At 43.0% G+C, this 20,406-nt stretch overlaps 1 long non-coding RNA gene across 1 annotated transcript; it reads right to left on the bottom strand.

The window, feature by feature from the left end:
• Window positions 1-3,937: 3,937 nt before the first annotated feature.
• Window positions 3,938-12,852, bottom strand: LOC118355199 (uncharacterized). Its single transcript, XR_004817194.2, has 3 exons — window positions 12,406-12,852; window positions 9,806-9,876; window positions 3,938-4,104 (listed from the first exon to the last, which is right to left on the bottom strand). It is a non-coding gene; the product is annotated as an uncharacterized LOC118355199 (long non-coding RNA).
• Between the last annotated feature and the right edge of the window lie 7,554 nt (window positions 12,853-20,406).

Below are 20,406 nucleotides of genomic sequence, written 5' to 3'. Positions count from 1 at the left end.
ATCAATTATGGTATACCAAAAAGGTTTTGAACTGATTTTGCATTCTGTAAAATTAAAAATAAAAATATATTCTTTTTCTCTACCCGTGAGTTAAATACACACACACACTGTCAGGCTCCTTTTTATTTTATTATATTCATTATTCTTCATTTATTTGTCTTTCTGTGCAGCTAAACCCAGAATATTATATTGGGTTCTTACACTTTTTGACTTCAGCAAAGACTTTAAGAAACTAGAATATATCCAGAAGACAGCAATTAAAGCAGGGGACAGGTCTAGACCTAATGGCATGAGACCATTAGCATTGGAAGAGAGAAGCTCACATATCCCGGGTTCCAGCATTATGGAGGAGGAGCACAATTTATTCTGTGTGGTTCCAGAGGCAGGAATTTGGATAAATGGTTCAAGGTTACAGAAAGGGAGATTTAGATTCAATGTAATCATGAGATCTGGCAACAAATGAAACAAGCTATCTATGTAGGTGTCTCCTAGGGTATGACCTTCCACTTCCAATCACACCTACTATTTGTTCACCTGTTCTGTTGTGCAGACTCATCAGATTATTGCCATTTTTCCCCAACTGGCCTTAAAACAACTCCTGGCCACAGATTGTACACTTCCATCTCTGTATCCTCAGCTCATTCCACAGCCTGTGGCCCATAGGAGGCACTTGGGACAATCTTGATGAAAGAATGAAGAGAGGAACAAGGCCAATGGACACAAATGGCAGCATCAGAGAAGGACCAGTCCTCCTGCCCACCTCCATCCCCAAGATAGCTGACTCAAAGCATCAGAGTTGGTGATGCTGAGGGGAACTACTACCTAAGCCATAGTTCTGCAGAAATTAAGTCCAGCACGTAAACAGGAACAAAAGAGAAACTCACAGGGAAGCTCAAAGCCTGGTATGAGCACAGGTTCCAGGTGGAAGCTGGTGGAGGGGGAGAGCAATTAGACAGGTCTGGGTACAGGTGCTCTCCTGCTTTTCTTAGCACCCATCAACAGCTGTCAAAAAAGGCTATTTATTTTGGACAGAGGATGGTGGCAGACTAGCTCCTGCATATAAGCCTTTTGTTTTCAGATCTTCAAACATTCTGCGCATGATCTCACTCAACCTACCTCTTCCCTGGGAAGAAGCAGGCTGGTGGACACTACCGAAGGCATACCAACCAGCCTGTCTGGACAAGAGGGTAACAAATTGCTCCTCTCTGGCAAGCAGCCCCCTGAACAGCCAAGAAAGGACTCTTTAAACCCCAATGATATCATGGGATGACTTGAAACCATATTGGTTCCTACTCCTTCATACTTGTGACTCACTGGTTAATATTGAAATATGTATCACTAATCACAAGTTAGCGACCTGTGACCCAGTGCTGGACAATCAGCGAGGCCAAAGGAGTGTGAGTGACAATAGTGTGTGTGTGTGTCTGTCTGATCCATCATAAGGTGTTGACATAAGTCCAGACTTCTAACACCCACCATACCCCCAAACCCCCTTCTCACTAGTTCCCAGAAGGCCCAGGACTGTCATTCCAGTTTGACTGCTACTAAAGTACATCAGCTGCTAGTCAGCACTCGCCTGTCACCTTATTTATAACACCCCTGGAATGAAGCTGCCCATCCCTGCCCTGGCTTCCGAGCCCTGTCACTCCAGCTCACAGTGTGTGACTCTCTATTTAGTGTCTTCCAGGCTTAGCTTGTAAGGTCACTAGGCACAGCTGTTCCACCTCCCATTCCTACCTGCTTACTACCCCAGGGTCCAGCTTGCAACCTTCCATTCTTCCAGAAGCAAATCTAGCAGCCTCAAGCTGTAGGTTCATGGGTGCAGATGCTAAGTGTTCCTCTGTTGATTCACAGGAAGAGTATTCATACCTATGGCTTCCTGTTTTGGTTGAACTGAGTAAGAGAAAGTGGTTTTTTAAATATAATTGGCCCCTAATAGTAACTTGTAAAGAAGGGTATAGAAATAGCACATTGATTAAGGACCTGTTACTAACATCACCAAAGATGGCAGCCCATCTTCAAGTAGAGGTGCAAGTGACCACCCATGACATGTGACTAATGCTGGAGCAGTCATGCTTCTTGGAACACAAGATGTGACTGTTTTTAGGAGAGGAAGTGAAGAAGGATGTCTTCAACCGAAACCCCAACAGATAAAATGTGCACAGAGTGAGTCAGTGTGATGGCAAATGGACCGTAAGGGACTAAACGGCTCCCACTGCTGTTCCAGCAGAGGGGTGCTTTCTCCCAACACCCACCTACCAACCTGACTGAATTGATACAAAGACTGGGAGAGGGGACTGGTGGCAGAGAGGCAACGAGTTAGCATCCAAAGTGGTCAGAGAATGGAAATGCAAACTAATCCCCAGTCATCTCAGGCTGAAAGAACTACCATCTACACAGCATCAGTTGCTTTAGAGGGCAAGGAAATAGATACCAGGGTAGTCTGAACCCCACGTTGTGAGTACACTGGGGTAAATCGACTGGGGGCATAGCTGGAGGTAACAAGACCCTGCCCAGCCACCAGCAAAGCTAAGAGAACCAACATCCCAGCAACCTGCATCCATTTAGGCCCTGGCTATGAGATGTGAGGTGGCATCCGGACAAGTGTGCCTTGTCTATCCATGCTTACAGCATTTTTCCTCACAGAACTCTGGTGCCCTCAGAAATGCCATGAATAATCAACCTAGTGAGCACCCCCCCCACCCCCCCGCAGTAGGTGTTCAGCAAATAACAGGCCTCTTCTCTCTAAACTTTAAAATAGAGTTCTTCAGAACATGGACTTTGGCCACAACCATCTGGCTCTGCTAGTTATTAACTGGGCAGCCTTGTGCAAACTACGTTAACAGCCTACACCTCATCTTTACCTGCCTTGTACAGTTGTTGGGATGAATTTACTTAGCTTATGTAAGACAAAATCCAGCCTCTACTAAGTGCTCAATAAGTGGCAATGAAAATTTTTATTCCATGATTCTTCCAGCTGAGTTCATGTTACATTAGGGCACCATCGGTCTTCATATATTGTACTAGGTCTATGGATGTCTACTTGCCCATACACACTGGCCTAAGAATTTCATGGGGCAAGAGCTTTTGCTGACTCATTTCTGTATTCCCAGCATGTAGCATGGGGATTGGCACCTAGCAGGAGAAATGAAGAAATGAATATCACTTAGCACGTTTGACACCCAGAGTGCCATGTGCATGGCCAATGCACAGCAGTAACGAACAGCATGCCTCTCACCGCTGTCTGTCATCAACACTTTTTGTTCTCAGCCACTTTTTGTCTCAAGCTCATGACCCTGTGGAGAGCTACCTTCAACTGCAAAGCTTGGGACCCTGCCATAGAAATTCTGAATCAGAGCTCTGTGAGTGGCACCCTGGAACCTGCCATTTCACCTGGGCTCCAGGGGACTCTGAGGCCCATGGACAATTGGGGAAATGGCCACTTGCTTGGACCGTGTGCAGCAAACGGAGCTAAGTGGGCCATAGGCAACCTCTGAAACCAACTAAGTTTCCTTTCCAACATCTACAAGAAGAAAGCTGTGCTCTCACCCCTGCAAGACAAAAGGTGACACCAGCTGATCTCAATAGTTGACACCTGCACAGAGAGATAATCATGTGGTGAGCAATGTCTTCTAACACAAGAGAATGCAGCACTTCCTTTCTCAAATTCTGTGGGTTCTATCATACCCCAGGCTCCTCCAGGATCCAGCCCAGGGTCTTAGACATCTTTCCAGTCACTCAGAGAGGAGGAGGAATTTGGCATTTTTCTAGGCCCCCGATATGTGACAGTCCATGCTGGGGAGCACCCCCATGAATGATGACTGAACATCAGTTAAATCTAGCCAGACTTAAACTTCATATTCCCTCAGGGTAGAATTTTCTTTTTTTCTTTTTTTTTTTTAATATTTTTTTTCAATTTTTATTTATTTATGATAGTCACAGAGAGAGAGAGAGAGAGGCAGAGACACAGGCAGAGGGAGAAGCAGGCTCCATGCACCGGGAGCCCGATGTGGGATTCGATCCCGGGTCTCCAGGATCGCGCCCTGGGCCAAAGGCAGGCGCCAAACCGCTGCGCCACCCAGGGATCCCGAATTTTCTTTTTTTCTGAAAAACACAGGAGTTAAATTAAAAACCAACCAGTTAGTAGCTGCATTACAGGTTATGTTTCCATTCAAGCAAGGGGGGATTTATATGTCAGCTAGGGCTGTGTTCATGTAAAATGCATCATTAGCGCAACAGAGCCTCGTGTTCCACACAGATGAATCACCACAGCAACAGTGAGCAGATAGGCTCGGAGATGGACGATGAAAATTGCCAAGGCGCTCATTAAGTTCTTAGCTGATTTGTATCTAAAATGTCCCGGCCTATGGCACTGTACCCGGGAGAGCCACTGACTGCAGAACGGGTGGCAAGGTACTGACAGCACATCTTTTTGAGTGCGGGGGACCTCTGGGGGAAAAGTGCTCACTCAGCTGGGATAGATGTCCCACAAAACATCCAGATGACAGGCACCTCAGATCTAGGAGAGGTCACAGGGACTGTGGATAAACACCTACATAAACTTGTCATCTGAACTTTTACTCAGGGCATAGGTAGTCCTCTGCTCTACCCTCCAGGTAGCTCGAGCAAGAGCAGAAGCCAGAGTTTGAGGCAACCATGACCAGAGCTGCCTTTCTAGGGACAGTCATGGTCTCAGGCACCTGCAGTGGAGGCTTGCTGCAGCCAAAAGGCTGGGCTCCACCTCTTGCCCCAGTGCAAGCCCAGCAGAAGGTGGCATGAAACATGTGGTTATTTGGAAGGATCCAGCTGAACTCAAAGTACCAGCTTGATACAAGGACAGGAAAGCCACACCAAGCTCCCTGAGCTCCCTGTGCCACTCCCTCCACCCTCCACTCCTGGATGCACATACAATCACACTGAACTTCTGACAATTCCAGGACATAGAGAATGGCCTCCTCCAACAGACTCTGCATTTGCTCTTCACGCTACCTGGAACTCTCTTCCCTGGTCTTTACACAGCTGTCTCCTTTTGTTTTAATTAAAGATTTTATTTATTTATTAGTGAGAGACACAGAGAGAGAGAGGCAGAGACACAGGCAGAGGAAGAAGCAGGCTTCTCACAGGGAGCCTAATGTGAGACTGGATCCCCGGACCCCAGGATCACACCCTGAGCCAAAGGCAGACACTCAGCCACTGAGCCACTCAGTCCCTACACAGCTGTCTCCTTATCCTCTATTTCTGCCACGCCTCAAAGGCCCTCCATCAGCTCCTTTTTAAAATTCTTTTCTATTCTGGGATATCTTAGGCATATAACCTTTGTTACATGCAACAACTTGCAATGGTTTTGTGACTCCCACAAGATAACTTTCTAGCTGACTGCATTAATAGTCCACCCTAGGTTCCATGTTGGGGAGAAAGGGGTCAGGAGCATGGAGAGTGCTCCTTGTCAGTCATTCAGACACCAAGATTCAAGGAGGTGCTGTGGTCGTCCCCATGTGGTTTTCAAGGTCTCTCTGAAGGTCATCATCTCCCTCAGCCAGAGCAAAGAGTCTGGAGGGGTGTGCATGAGAATTTTTAATAAGTAGCACATACCACTTCCACTCATAGTCCAATGGCTGGCACTTAATCATGTGCCTGGACCTACTGGTAGAGGAGAATGAGAATCTGGTCCAACTGCCTATGGGAAAGGAAGGAAAATGGTTTGGGGAAGAGCTGCCCAGCCTCTGTCATCCTTGCCATCCCTTCTGCCCTCATGTTTAATAGAAAAAGTCTCCTTCTTCCTGTCCAGGGCCAAACCTTCTACCTCTGCTTTTTTTTTTTTTTTTTTTTTTTTTTAAGTGAGAGACACACACACAGAGGCAGAGGGAGAAGCAGGCTCCACTCCACGCAGGGAGTCTGACATGGTACTCAATCCCGGGGACTCCAGGATCACGCCCTGGGCTGAAGGCAGGCGCCAAACCGCTGAGCCACCCAGGGATCCCCTCTACCTCTGCATTGAATCTCACACCGTCTCACCTCTTTAATAGTTTCTTTCTTGCTAATTTTCCCTTTCCATATCTGTATTTTCAAACTTTTCCTCTCTACATGGGTTCTTTCCTCGAATTACCTCTTCACTTGCTAAAGCCACCAACAAATCCCACACTCCCACATTCACTAAGGGAGACAAGTCCTCATCTTTCTTGAACACCCTGGGAGCTGACACCCCTCCTGCATTTTAATTCCTCTTCCTCATCTTTGGTGATAATAGCCCCTGCCTGTGTGAGACCTTCCACCTGGCCCTGGTCTCCATGGGTGTTTCCCCCTAGTTTACTTTTTCTCCCTTTCTTTCTTTTACTTCTTACATTTTGCTCCCCAAACTCTGCCTTTTGCTTCCATCTTCTCTTCAGATCCTAAAAGGATCTTCTCAAAGGAGTCTTGACTAGGTAAAAGTTTGGCTATTTTGGAGAAAGTCCTTAACACCATCCCTACCTCAGAACAGCAACAGGCTTCACCTGGATGGAGTCTACAATGTTCTGTACAGCCAAAACATAACATCAAAGCATGATTCAGGAACAGGGGTGGCTAAGTGTCCAGAACAGCACAGCACCAGCATGGCCTGGTTTGATGCATGTGAAGACCCAGACATCTTAAGGAAGTAGACTTGTTATAAGTTATTCAAAAATATCTTCTTATATATTGTTTCTTCAAACCTGTTCTTTACAGGATTAGATAGTAAAGGCTTCTAGGTTTCAGTATCTTACTGCCACCCAAAATGAAGATGGCAGTATTGACAATGATGGCAAAGACATAAACGTTTTGACAATAGCCAGGATAATGTCCTTTTAATTAAGAAAGTTTGGAAATGTAACGAAGACAATCTCTATGGGGTCTGCTCCTGAATATTCCTTAGGCATTTCAAACCCAACCCATCCAAATCTCATCCATCATCTCTTCCATGATTTTTAACATACTTCTCTGGTCTCAAGACATGGACCACTTTCAACACATGTATTGAGAAGAGATTAATACCTGAAGTGTATAAAGAACTCCTGTAACTCAAAAATAGAAAGAAAACTAACCAAATGGAATGGGCAAAGGACTTGGGAAGACATTTCTCTTAGGAGAAAATCTACAAAAGCTGTCACCCTGGAATGGTTCTCCCACAGCGGGCTCTGCCAACAACTAGTTCTAGAAAGGCCTTGAAGGTATAAGGCAAGGAATTTGAGCTTTGTCCAAAACCCACTGAATGATTTTAAGCAAGAACTGATACACTCGGCTTTTAATTTTAGGAAAATCACTCTAAACATGGTGGTCAAATGTGTTTGGAAAGCCTGAACCAATCCTTTGGGAATATTTCCTGCTGGGTTCCCCACAATGATTGAGTACAGGTGGAGTTCTATCTAAGAGATGGTGGGATAAGAAGTGTAGTCAGCCAAGGAACTTGTGATTTAGGGACTTGTTATTGCAAAGAGTCACTTCCTTGGAGAACATGGTAAAGAATCTTTCCTTGACTTTGCTCCTGCACAGCTTCCTCTGCCTCCTGCCCAGCGCACTCCTACCAGGCAGAGGATTCTCTAGTGCAAATCTGGTCACTCTACTCCCTTGACTACAACCCCTCAATATTTCTTCACATGAACATTTTTCCATCAAGTTCAAATTCCTTAGCATAAGTCACACGGCCCTTCCTTACAGGACTTCATCCTTTCTCCAGTCTCATCTTCCCAACCTGTCCCTACTCTATAGATTTGAAAAGTTATCCATGCTTTCTCAAAGGGATGCTTCAGCAATCTGAGCTTTGTCCAAGGTGTTCCATCTTCATAAAATGCCCTCATCTCTCTCCTTTGTTATCTATCTGCTAATTCCACTTATGCTCCAGAGCAACTCCCCAGACAATATCAACTGCCCTTGGATGTTCCAGACAGGAACCCCCCACTCACCTTCCAGCTTACACACTTCCACCAATAGCACTTGCCACTTTCTGCATCATTGTTAGTATGTTTGTCCATCTCCCTGGCACCCTGCGGTCAGGGCTATGCCATTTACCTCCTGGTCTTGCTTGTCTCCGTAACCCATACACCTAGCAACTGGGCACTATAAACCCTGCTAATTCTTGTGCATCTTTCAGTTCCCACTCAAAATCGCCTCTTCAGGAAGACTTCCTTGATCTCACCCCATACAGTTGTACTTTTTTGTCATAGGCTTTTCTACTTCCCTTTACCCTTCCTTACCCACTTGTCTCCTCTTCTCATAGTTCAATTATTTCACTGATTATTTGATGGTGAATCTCTCCACAGGACAGATATCACATCTATCACTTCCCAGTGTTAGAACAGCATCTGGCACAGAGCTAATATTCCACAAATATTTGATGAATGGAAGGATGGATGAGTGATACCTGGCTGGGTTAGAAGAGGTTGAGGGACATTTGTTCATTCATCCAGGAGGGCATGGATGGTGGTCACGTACAGCCCCATGAAGGGTGACAAACTCTAGGAGCAGGAATCCTACCTATGAAAAATCATGCCAAGACACTCCCATCTGAAGAGGAGAGGGGGAGAGAAGGGTGGACGTGGTGACATAAAGCACTGCTCTTTGTCCATCCTCTGACTGTGTCCATGATTGAACACAAGCAGACCAAGGGAAAGAATGTGGAATGCTGAGTTTACCAGTGGAGAAGCCAGGCTGACTCAGAGGCGAAGGCCATGCATATTGCTGCCCCTGGGTCCCTAACAGGGTGTGATTACCACCATTATCCATTCATAACGGTATTTCTCTTTTAAATAATAGAATGCTACAAGCAATGTTTCATAAATGTATAAAAATCAAATCTAGAAAATATGTACCAGGTTCTACTTCCCCCAGAACACCTCGTCCATGCAAATCTATTTGAAGCTGACATTTTTACAAAGACATGACCAGCTCACAAACCGGCCAATGGAAATAGAGTCAACTGCACCTTCTCACTCTTTTCCTCACAGCGCTCTAAATTCTCTCCCTCCAGCTCCTTTTATTTGAGAATCTTTATCTTAAACCCCTTTTTATGCAGTCATTAATTTTCACAGAACTCCTGCTAAGAAGATTCGATTACTTCCATTAAACCATAGAGTAAACCGAGAAGTCAAATTAAGTGATTTGCCTGCTCAGGAAATTAGTGGTCTGACTTGGTTCAAACACAGCGGTTCTGATCTCCAAAGCCTCGCACCCACCTGCCACCCCGATATTTCCTGGCTGTGTGTCATGGGTAAGAGCCCGGGCTTCTGAGTCAGAAAAAGCTGGGCTCAAATCCTAGCTCTACAATTTCCTTTACAAGTTATTCAACTCCATTCAGTGCCTTTAAATTGGGAATAATAAGAACACTTGTTTCATAAAGTTGCTGTGAGGATTAAATATGGTAATGCACATGGAGTACTTAACACAGGAGCTGGAGCAGATGAAGACTCCTGTTGTTTTTATGATACACACCTGGAAGGGTAGGTCCCTCACTCAGCCCCCACTCATAATCTCTTCCTCATCACATCAGAAAATGAATGAGCCACACCTGTAGTTGTGCTGTATAATACAAGTGTTTGCAGATTGAGTCTGCTATGGGGACAAGGGGATATCTGAACACATTCCTGGAGAACTACCATATCCTTAATTACCCAATTATTCATTCGTGCATGCAGCCATCCATCCATCGACCCATCCATCCACACATCTATCCATCTTTCCCTCCATCCATCCTTCTATCCACCCCCCCATCTACTCATCCATCTCTTCATCCGCCCATCCATCTACCTATCCACCCACCCATTTATTCTTGTTTATACACATAGAAAGCACTTACCATGTGTGAGCCCTTTGCCATGTGCTGCAGAATATATGAAGATGATTAGGACATGGTCTCTGCTCCTGGACCTACAAATCCAGACAATTACAAGAAGTTGTAAAGTAAAATGGAATATAAGGAGTGTCATAAGAGATGTTATTACAGGTTTATGAAGACTGACTACATAGAAGAAGTATGAATGAAGGGCCCGGAGAGCTTTTTTAGTCCTGACTTTAATGTTGAGCTCACATTAGCCCAGTCTCCTTACTAGGGTTCAGTTTCCCTACGTACACAGGAAGCAGGCAGCAGTGGAATATTCTAGGGACCCTCTCAGCTCAAACATTTCAAACCTTCTGCCTCTGGGTAAGGCAAGGTAGCATTCAAACTAAGCACTGAGTAATAGCAAGTTCATGAAGATTAAAAGACATGGAATATTCATGGAATGGCAGGTGGTACCTCCAAGTACAGCAAATGATAGAAGGAGATAATATGTTGAGAGTTAGATGTGGAATATATTGTAAAGGGTCTTGTTTCCAGGCTGAGGAATACACACACACATACACACACTTATGTGTGTGTATGTACACATACACAGATGATGAAGCGAGATCTGATCAGGCCATACTTATATTTTTTATCTTTTTAGACTTTTTTATTAGAGAGAGAGAGAGAGAGAGAGAGAGAGACAGGCAGAAGGAGAAGCAGGCTCCATGCAGGGAGCCCGATGTGGGACTCGATCCTGGGTCTCCAGGATCATGCTCTGGGCTGAAGGTGGCACTAAACTGCTAAGCCACCAGGGCTGCCCAGGCCCTACTTTTAGAAAATAGGCTACGAAGTAGAAAGAGATGATGAGGTGATGCTGGAAACAGGGAGGCCAGGAGATTGCATAAAAGGTTTTTGTGACACTTTAGACAAATAACCAGGGTTTGAATTAAAGTAGCAGTAGGAATGTAAGAGACAAATGTGAGAATATCTATAGGCACAATCTCTGAGACGCATTAACTCATTAAAAGTGGGGGGAAATAGAGATGACTCTGAAGCCTTGTGTTGATGACTAAAAAAATATATTTAATATCTGTTTTTCACCAGGCCAGCACTGTGTCTGATGCTGGCCCAGGTATATTCTGGTAAGCAGGTCAAGCTTGGGCTTTGCCTTCCTGTCACTAACCTGCTATCCAAATACATTCTACAAAGTGTCTCCATCCATATAAGAGACCGAATTTCTTTCAACTAGCATTTACTGAGTACATCCATGGACTAAACTGAGTTAGGTCCTTCCAGCGCTAGAAGGAGAAAATAAAGAAAATGGCGCTTCACCATAATCAGTGACCCACATGCTATCTAGAGTCAGCATGTATCAGTAGGGCTCATTGATGGAAGGAAAGGGCAGGTCAGAGAAATGGGGAAAATTAATTAGAACTTAGCAAGTGGTAAGGATCCTTCTTACTATGTCTGCAGAGAAAGCCCACATTCCCAGGGTTTCCTCCTCGTATTGCCTGCAGGTGAGAGCACAATGCAGCAGGAGTCTATCAGCCTTTCAGAGTTCCTTTCCATTAAAAGGGACCTCAGAAGAAGCTGAGCTCATATACACTCTCTCCTCTGCATGCCCTGTAAGCCACCTAACTGCAGAAGCCAGATGCCTTCTGATGACTGCTCTGCTCCCTATGATGCTGCATAGAGTAATGCTCCCCCGCCCCCAGCAAGCCAGAGTGAGGCAGCAGCATGAGTATGTCATAAAAGCGTGATCAGGGACATGTAGGCAATGCTCTGGGTCTGTGCCACCAGGACCCTCTGTGATAGGTACTTAATCAAACAGGAAGAAAAGGAGTACCCTCCTGTCTTTCTCATCCATCTGCCTCATAAACATGTCTGAGGTCCAGCGTGTCTGATCTAGAAGCCCTTCCTCATTATCCTTACCCCTCTCCCAGGTACAGGGGGCCACTTCCTCTCCCCTATTCATAATTTTAATGGAACCCATGATTCTTCATTTTAATTTTACTCATTCATATACTCCGCGCCCTCAACAAACTTCAAACAACCCCTCAGTCACGACTATATCTTAGTCATCTTTGTGTTCTAGCACTTGGCCCTGTACCTGATATGTAGTCACACTTAAGCACATGTCACTAAAAAAAGTAGCTAACTTTTAGGGAAGCCCACCCTGTGGCAGGCACTCTGCTGAGAGCTTTACACACACTGAATCATTCATTATACCACAACCCCTGGAGTTTGATGTTATTACCTCCACTTTACAGATGAAGAAATTAAGGCTTAGACAAGCTAAGTAATTTTTCCAAAAAGAAAGTGTTCCTTTCATTCCTAAGATTTACATCACCTTAGGTAAATGGTAGGTAAAAGGGTCTGAAGTTGAGAAGACTCAGATTTTGTTGCAAAACAGGGCTGTGAGAACATTAGTCCAAGCTGACTGCTGAAACAATGAGATATATATGTAAATACACACTCTCAGATTCTGAGAGATCTTGCTTATTCGACCCTAGAGAGGGAAGGGCTGACTAGTAATTTGAAAATAACACCATAACACACAAGCAATGTAGACTCATTATTAATTCTAGTTCATGGTTAAGGAACCTTTCATAAAATAGCTTGTAAAGTCTCACCAGCTCCTCTTCCACTGATTCCCAGTGACCTCTCCCGCCACTGTCCCTTTTCAGACATAGTGGGCAGCAGGCTCTTCTTCCAAACCCATCTGAGGTTGGTGCAGGTAAGCACTATCCCAGGAGAGGAAAGAGTCCATTAGGCACAGTGGAGATTTGCTGGCTGGTAATATAGCTGGTTCTACCCTGTTGCCTGCCTCCAAAATAGTCCCTTCCATGACCGCAAACCCAGAGATTCCAGGAGAGCACCAGGTAGAGTGCATTCTTTTAAAAAGGAAACAGCCAAATAAATAAAATAAAATAAAATAAAATAAAATAAAAAATAGAAGGAAACAGCCCAACAGGACCTGAATCTTGAAGAGAGAAACAAAAGAGAAACAGGGAATCAAGCAAGCTCCTGGAACAAAGATGTACAGTCCAAACTGTTACCCAATGCTGCTACAAGCCAGGACATTCTGTGCACTCAGGAGAGGCTTAATTAGCCTAAACTAAGAGTCTAAGGTCAGATGATTAAGAACATTTCACACCCTGGTTTGAACATTAGAGATGCTGCAGGTCATTCTGCCATACCACTGTTAGGCCCTCAAACTGGAGAGTATTTACTTTTCTCCAAACTGGGCTTAATTTAGGAAGAGTGAGAGGGGGAGACTCCTCCTATCCCTTAGAAGCCCAATGCTGTTTATTTGTATGTGTATGTCTACGGGTTCTGTTGGTGTCCTTTGCTCCTAATCAAAGGAAGCTTATGAAAGGAGAAAATCAATGTAAGTAGCAAAGTAATGTCATTATTTGTAAGCATCCTGGGAAGATTAGCCCATAGATTTTAGGTTCATTTATTTATTCATCCTTTCAGTCAAACTTTGAGAAAACATCAATTTAGGATTAAACTCCATTGCAGGAAGCAGACCCACAAAGACACACACATTCCCTCTATCAGTTTCCTACAGCCTCTGCTACAAATTGCTACAAATCTAGTGGCTTCCAACAACACAAATTTATTATCTTATAGCCCCAAAGGTCAGAGGTCCAAAATGGTTCTCATTGATCTAAAATTAAGGGGAGCTATGTTCCTTCCACAGGCACTAGGAAAGAATCCGTTTCCTTGCCTTTTCCAGCTCCCAGGAGAGCTCTCTGGCCCATGGCCCCTTCCTCTGTGCTTGTGTTCAAAGGCAGTAACACCAGGCTGAATCTTCGGCACACTGCTGTCCTTCTGATTCTCTCCCCTTTTGCCTCCCTCTTATACTTTTAAAGTCTTGGGATCACATTGGGCCCAATCTGATACTCCAGAACAGTCTTTCCATCTCGAGACCCTCAAGTCACTCACTTCTACAAAGTCCCTCTGACCATGCATATGGCATAATATATACTACCTGTTTCCAAAATAGAAAGGTATATATTCACAGGTTCTGGAGCTAGGATGTGGACATCCTCGGAGGGTCATTATCCTGTCTACCACATCCCCAGTCTTAATATATTTCTTATATCTGATCGAAACTGACCAACCTAGCATATCATTTCTCATTTCTGCTCCTTGACTACACTTTAAGATGTTTGCACAGTCATAACTTTTAAAATTTGTCTTAGACCTACCCTAGCTTTCTCTTCATCATTAGCACCAACATAAATATGAGTGAGGTCAAGGACCTTGAGGTGGGGAGACTCTCTTCTGGATTATGCAGGTAGCCCAGTACAATCCCAAAGTCCTTCAGAGGAGAGATTCATTCCTGGCTACAGAGAACCAGAGAGAGACAGCAGTGGGACTTGATACCCCATTGCTGGTTCTGAAGTGGAGTGGTCTGACTATGGACCAAGAGAGGTCCCGAGAAGCTGGGAAGACAAGGAAACGGATCTTCTCCCACAGCCTCTAGAAGGAATGTAGTTGGACCAATACCTTAATTTAAGCCCACTGAGACCAGTCAGACTTCTGGCCTACAGAACTGTAAGGTAATAAATTCATATTGTTTCAAACCACTAAATTGTAAGAATTTGTTATAGCAGCAGTAGCAAGTTTATGCAATGTGCATTCTTTTCAGTCCATGCTGATGATTTAAGCCCTCAAAATGAATGTGATTCAGAGTCATCAGTAGACTGGCAACACCCTCCTCCAGATCATTAGCCAGAATTCAAATAGGCCCAGGACTCATGGGAACCCCTGGAGGAGTCCATCTGAGAACGCCTTGGGTTGAAGGAAATACACAATTATCATCTTGCATTTTCTGGATCTGCTTGTATAGCTGAGCCAATCTGCACCTTTCTTGACAGACATGACCCTGTACAGGTTTTATCTTTTAAGGAACATTATTAACTTTCCTGTCCCTTCCTTTACTAATGCTATCGTCAGGGGAGACTTTGGGATGGAAGTGCACTAATGCACATGCACGCATGTGTGCACATGCACACACACATGCACACACTTCTCCCTCTTCTGAAAAAAAAGCAACCCAGATTTGAAAAGAATTTGTTCCTCCAGTGCTCAGATATCTATTGCCCCAGGGTTTGTGAATTTCTTTCCTATTCTAAATATTTCATTATAAAGCTTAGGATATTTAAAGGAACAGTAGACTACACCACCAGTCCATTTTCAAGCTTATGAGAAGATTTAAATTGGATTTTTTCTTCTAAGAAATACTAAGAATTTCATGGGTTTTTGTCACAATTCTTTGAAGATGTCAGCATGAACCAGGTAAGGGGCAGTGATTCCAAGATACACATTATTCATGTTCATTTTGCCTGATTGAAAGCACTTCAGACTTTAGATTTTGAGTCCTTAAGATGTTCTTTTGGTCTATTAATTCTTATTTCCTAGATTCCTTTTTAAAGATTTATTTATTTATTTGAGAGAGAGAGAGATTGTGCATGAGTGGGGGAAGGGGCAGAGGGAGAGAGAATACCGGAGGACACCTCCCGCTGAACCCAGAGCCCAACACGGGACTCTGTCCCAGGACCCTGAGATCATGACCTGAGCTAAAATCAAGAGTTGGCTGCCTAACAGACTGAGCCACCCGGGTGTCCCTTTCTAGATTCATTTGTACATACTATGTGTTAGACATCATTTCAGATGCTGGAGGCACACTGGAGGATCTGAGCTAAAGATGTAGACAAATTTAAGGCCATTGGAATTACAGGAGAATGCAGATGGAGAAGAAAAGATGGGTTCCACACAGAGCCTCAGAGTACCTCAACATTTAGAGGTCCAGCAGAAGAGATGGACTTAAGATGGAGCAAACTTTTATGATAGGAACCAAACTGGCAGAGTGTGTGGTATCATACAACTAAAGATACAGTATTTCAAAGAAAAAGAATGGTTAGTGGTGCCAAATGCTGCCAAAGGTCAAGTGAGATAAGAACAGATCAGTGATCATTGGTTTTGACAACATGGAGATAATCTTAAGTAACATGAGCAACTGGAAGGGATAGAAGACCAGCTGTAATGGGTTGCAGGAAAGAATGTGAAAAGAAGGAGTGGAGACCATGATATAGAAAATACTTTGAATTAGCTGCTGTCAAGAACAGCAGATAAATGAAGTAGTGCATGGAGGGAGAAGTGGGGTCACAGGACAGTGGTCTTTCCATGGGTATACAGTAATCAAGGTAATAGTCCAATGGAAAGAGAGAAATTGAAGTGGTGGCAAATAAAATGGATGGTTACCTGGGAGGAAACCAGGAGAAAGGGGTCCAAAGCACCTGCAGGTATAAAGGGCAGACTTAGGTAAAAGAAAAAATTTTACCCACAGAACAGAAGGCAGAGCAGTAAGGGTGTATATGAAAGCAAGTATATTGGTAGGTTTGGAAAGTGTGGTGATAAGAATTTCCTAATTCTTTGTTCATAAAAAGTATTAAACAAGGTCATCGTTTGTTCTATGAGTATCTCCATACTATGAGCTGGTAGAAGGAATGCTACCTATTCCACTAAGATGATAGCTGGGATACTAGCCCGAGGAGCTGGTGTAGATACCAATTATTTAGGTTTTTTATTTAAATTCAATTAGCCAACATACAGTACATCATTAGCTTCAGATGTAGCATTAAATAACTTATCAGTTGCATATAACACCCAGTGCTCATCACATCACTTGCCCTCCTTAATGCCCATTACTCAATTATCCCCCCCCCACCTCCCCTCCAGCAACCCTCAGTTTGTTTCCTATAGTTAAGAGTCTCTCATGGTTTTTCTCCCTCTCTGATGACTTCCTATTCAGTTTCCCCTCCCTTCCCCTATGATCTTAACTCTCAAACAGGAATGATAACTATTATATTGATGAGATACTAGAGAATTCACCCTTAAAATTTCTGCTTCTGAAAAGGCAACTAACTAGAGGTCCAGAGATACCTGAAACACTGAATAAATTGGAAAATGTGTTTTGAAACATAATGTAGAGCTGAAAGAAAACAGCACAATTCTCAGAGGTCAGAAACAGTGAGAAAACCTGAATCCAAAATGGTCATCTGCTACTGGAGTTGGCATTCTGTTGTCTATGACCACCAGGGACCTGTTGCCTGGGTTTTAAGAGGTTCCATGCCTGCAAGACAGGAAGCATCAGAGTGAATTCTGTCAAAAACAAGCATGCAAATAAACAGGACCTCAGAAGGGAAAAACTCAATGAGTGAATCTAGACTAGGAAAATCTATCGGAGAGGGAAATATATGTCTGTCCTGTCTTTGGCTCTTGATGGAGTAGGAAGGAAAGTGGGGAAAAATTTCAGAATATTTAACTATAAGCCATTTTTAGGATGGTTCGAGCCTGGAATTCAGTCTAAAACAATAAGCTAAAAATTCAGTTAAAGAAGAATACACTTCACCACACATCTCAAAGAATTCCAACAATCAAGTTTCAAAAAAACAGGTATTTGCAAAAAGAAAGGGATCATACATCATAAAGGAAAACAAGCCACCTTGTAAAAAGTCCTTAGAGGCAACAACTCGCAAGATCAGACAAATTAAGAAGAAAGATGATAAGATTATCAGATAAGAATAGAAAATATATTTGAGTTTAAAAAATGAAAGATGGGAAGATGAAAAATTTCTAAAGATCTGCTGTGCAACATTACACTTATAGTTCACAATCTTGTACTGCACACGCAAATACCTGTTAAGAGGGTAGATTTCACATTATGCGTTTTTTTAGCACAATAAAGAAAAGGAAAGGTAGAATCAAAAAGTTGGCAGAGAAATAAGAGGCTGTCAAATATAATCAGGCAGATTTTTTTAAAGACCAATTAAAACTTTGAGAAACAAAAGCTGAAGTAACTAGTCAGAACTCAAGAGAAATTTAATGAAAAAGATCATGCTGAAAAAGAATTACCAAAAATGCAGTATAAAATGGCAAAGAGATGAAAAATATGAAAGAGGGTTTAAGAGGCAAGGAGGTCAATGAAAAAGTTCTAATGTATATCTAAAAGGAGTATCAATAGAGACAATGAAGAGTTGATTAATGACAATCATCCCCTGACTCACAAAGCTCAACAAACACGGATATTCCCAAAGAAAGCCCCACCCAGACACCTCAATGTGGAACTACAGAACCACCAAAAATAGAGAAGTATCCAGAGAAAAAGAGAGATAACCTACAAAGAGTAGTAGCCCAACAGTTAGTTTGCAAACAGCAACAACTGAGAGAAAATCATGAACAGTCCAGCAAAACTACCTTTCAAATATGAGTGAAATGAACATAATTTCAAGAAAGAAAAACCCAGGAGAGATCATCACTGACAAACACTCAATGAAAAATTTTGAAATGATGACTTTCAGAAATAAGAAAATGATCACAGAAGGAAAGAAGATGATTCTCAAGAAGAAATGAGGAGGCAAGGAAATAATAAACATGTGGGTAAATATTTTGAAGTACAGGGGCACCTGGGTAGCTCAGTCAGTTAAGCATCTGACTCTTGATTTCAGATCAGGTCGTGATCTCAGGGTTGTGAGATGGAGCCCTGCATCAGGCTCTGCACTAGGTGGGGAGTCTGCTTGAGATTCTCTCTCTCTCTCTCTGCCTCTCCCCTTCCCACTCACTCTCACACTCTCTCTAAAAAATAATAATATTTTAAAGTACAGAATAATAACTATTGTGTCCAATCTGTCAAGTTAAAAAAGAGAAAGGGAGATAGAAGTAAAATTCTAAATAAAAATAGCATAGGAGTCAAAAATAGGTAACTTGGTAAGTTATTTCAACCCTAGGACCATCAGTTTCCCCCTCTGTATAGGTTAAATAGTAGCCATTCGCTTTTTTTCTTTTTTGAGATTTTTAAATTATTTATTTATTCATGAAAGACACACAGGGAGAGAAAGAGAGAGAGGCAGAGACATAGGCAGAGGAAGAAGTAGGCTCCCTGCGGGGAGCCTAATGTAGAACTCAATCCTGGGACTCCAGGATCTGCCCTGAGCTGAAGGCAGATTCTCAACCACTGAGCCACCCAGGCATCCGGGGAATGGTAGCCATTTTCAAAAGGATTTCTGGAATCTATTTGCTTCTAATTCAGGTCGATTTTTGATATCTTGCTCAAAGCTTTAATGGCTGCATTTTCTGTGAACCAAATTTCCTAATGGTGGCACTTTGCTACAGACCTAGAGCATTGAAGTAGCTAAACCAAGTGCAACAGTCCCCAAAACTCCCAGATTTTCCCTTTTTTTTCCATTTAATTTCTAAAAGTGATGAGATAACCACAATGACAGCAATCTAAGTGGCTGTACATTTTGTCTAAAATGCCCTGAAATCATTCTGAGCTATTATGTAAATACCCAAATCTGCCTATTATGTTGTTATGGGGGGAGGCTCAGCAGTCCCCCTGCCAGTGCTATTTCTTAAGATGAGATCATTAGAAAAGGATTAGTGGTGTAATGTCTGAGGGGCTTAAACAATAATTTCAGTCTTTCAGATGTGCACAAGGTAATTTTAAATAAATTCCAGGGTTTTTCTGATGACAGCCCTTCATTCAATCATAACTGCCTTTAAAGAAATGCTAATTGGATGAGGTAATTTCTAATGTAAAACTTGACGTGTTGCAGGCCCAGTAAATAGTAGCTATCACCATTCTTAGCATGATTTCTGGGTAGAAATAAAAAGAACCTAAAAAGCATGGCTGCCATTGATAGATTATTGGTCTTCAGAAGTCTTAGTTCCCTCCTGATAGTGGTTTATAACTTTACAAGGCCACAAAACTAAGTGATAGATAGTTAAAACTCTATTTTGTTTCTTGGAATGACTAATCCATTGAGTCCAAAAACACTTAAAAAGCACAAGTATATGATAGCCATCGCCAATTGAAAGGTGTATAAGACATGATCCCTTCTCTTAAAGGGCTCACAGTCAGCCACATGATTAGTAAGATTAGCATTAGGTCCAATGTTTACTAGGCCCCTACCTTGAGCTTGGCATTGTGCTAGCCCTGGGGACACAGAAAGGCAAGGTGTGGGTCTTATGGATCTTAACCATCTAGTGAAGAATACATATAAACCGTAAACCAGTAGATTACAAAATATCACAGCCATAAAAGAGCCACAGACAAAGCATTGGGAAGAACAAGAGGTAGACCAGCTAATCCTGACTAGAAGGGCTGGAGGAAATCAAAAAAGGAATTAGCATTGGAAACTGGACTTGAAAGATGGACAAGAAATAAAAAGAGCATCCCAGACAGAGAGGGTGGTATGGCAACAGTGCCGTCATGAAAAGGTGTGCTAGATTTGAAGAACAAGGAATAGTTCTTGACTGGCAAGTATGTAGGTAAAGACTGGAAAAAGCTGAGGTTGGAGAACTAAATGGAGCCAGTTTGGGACAAATCTTGCAACCTTTACAAAGAAATTTAAACAGTTTTCTGGAACAACAGCAGGCAACAGGGAATTGGAAGCAGAAGACTTATATCTTTTTTTTTTTTTTTTAAATGATTTCATGAGGTCAGTGTCAAAGATCCTCCAGATACCAGAGCGACTAGAGGTCAGGGAAAAAGACTGCTGGAGAGGCCACAGCAACAGTCTAGACAAGACATGATAATATGAATCCAAGCCACAGCAGTG

Source organism: Canis lupus, chromosome 25 (assembly GCF_003254725.2).
Source record: "Canis lupus dingo isolate Sandy chromosome 25, ASM325472v2, whole genome shotgun sequence".
Lineage (NCBI taxonomy): Eukaryota > Metazoa > Chordata > Mammalia > Carnivora > Canidae > Canis > Canis lupus.
This window is presented reverse-complemented; position numbering and strand designations above follow the sequence as displayed.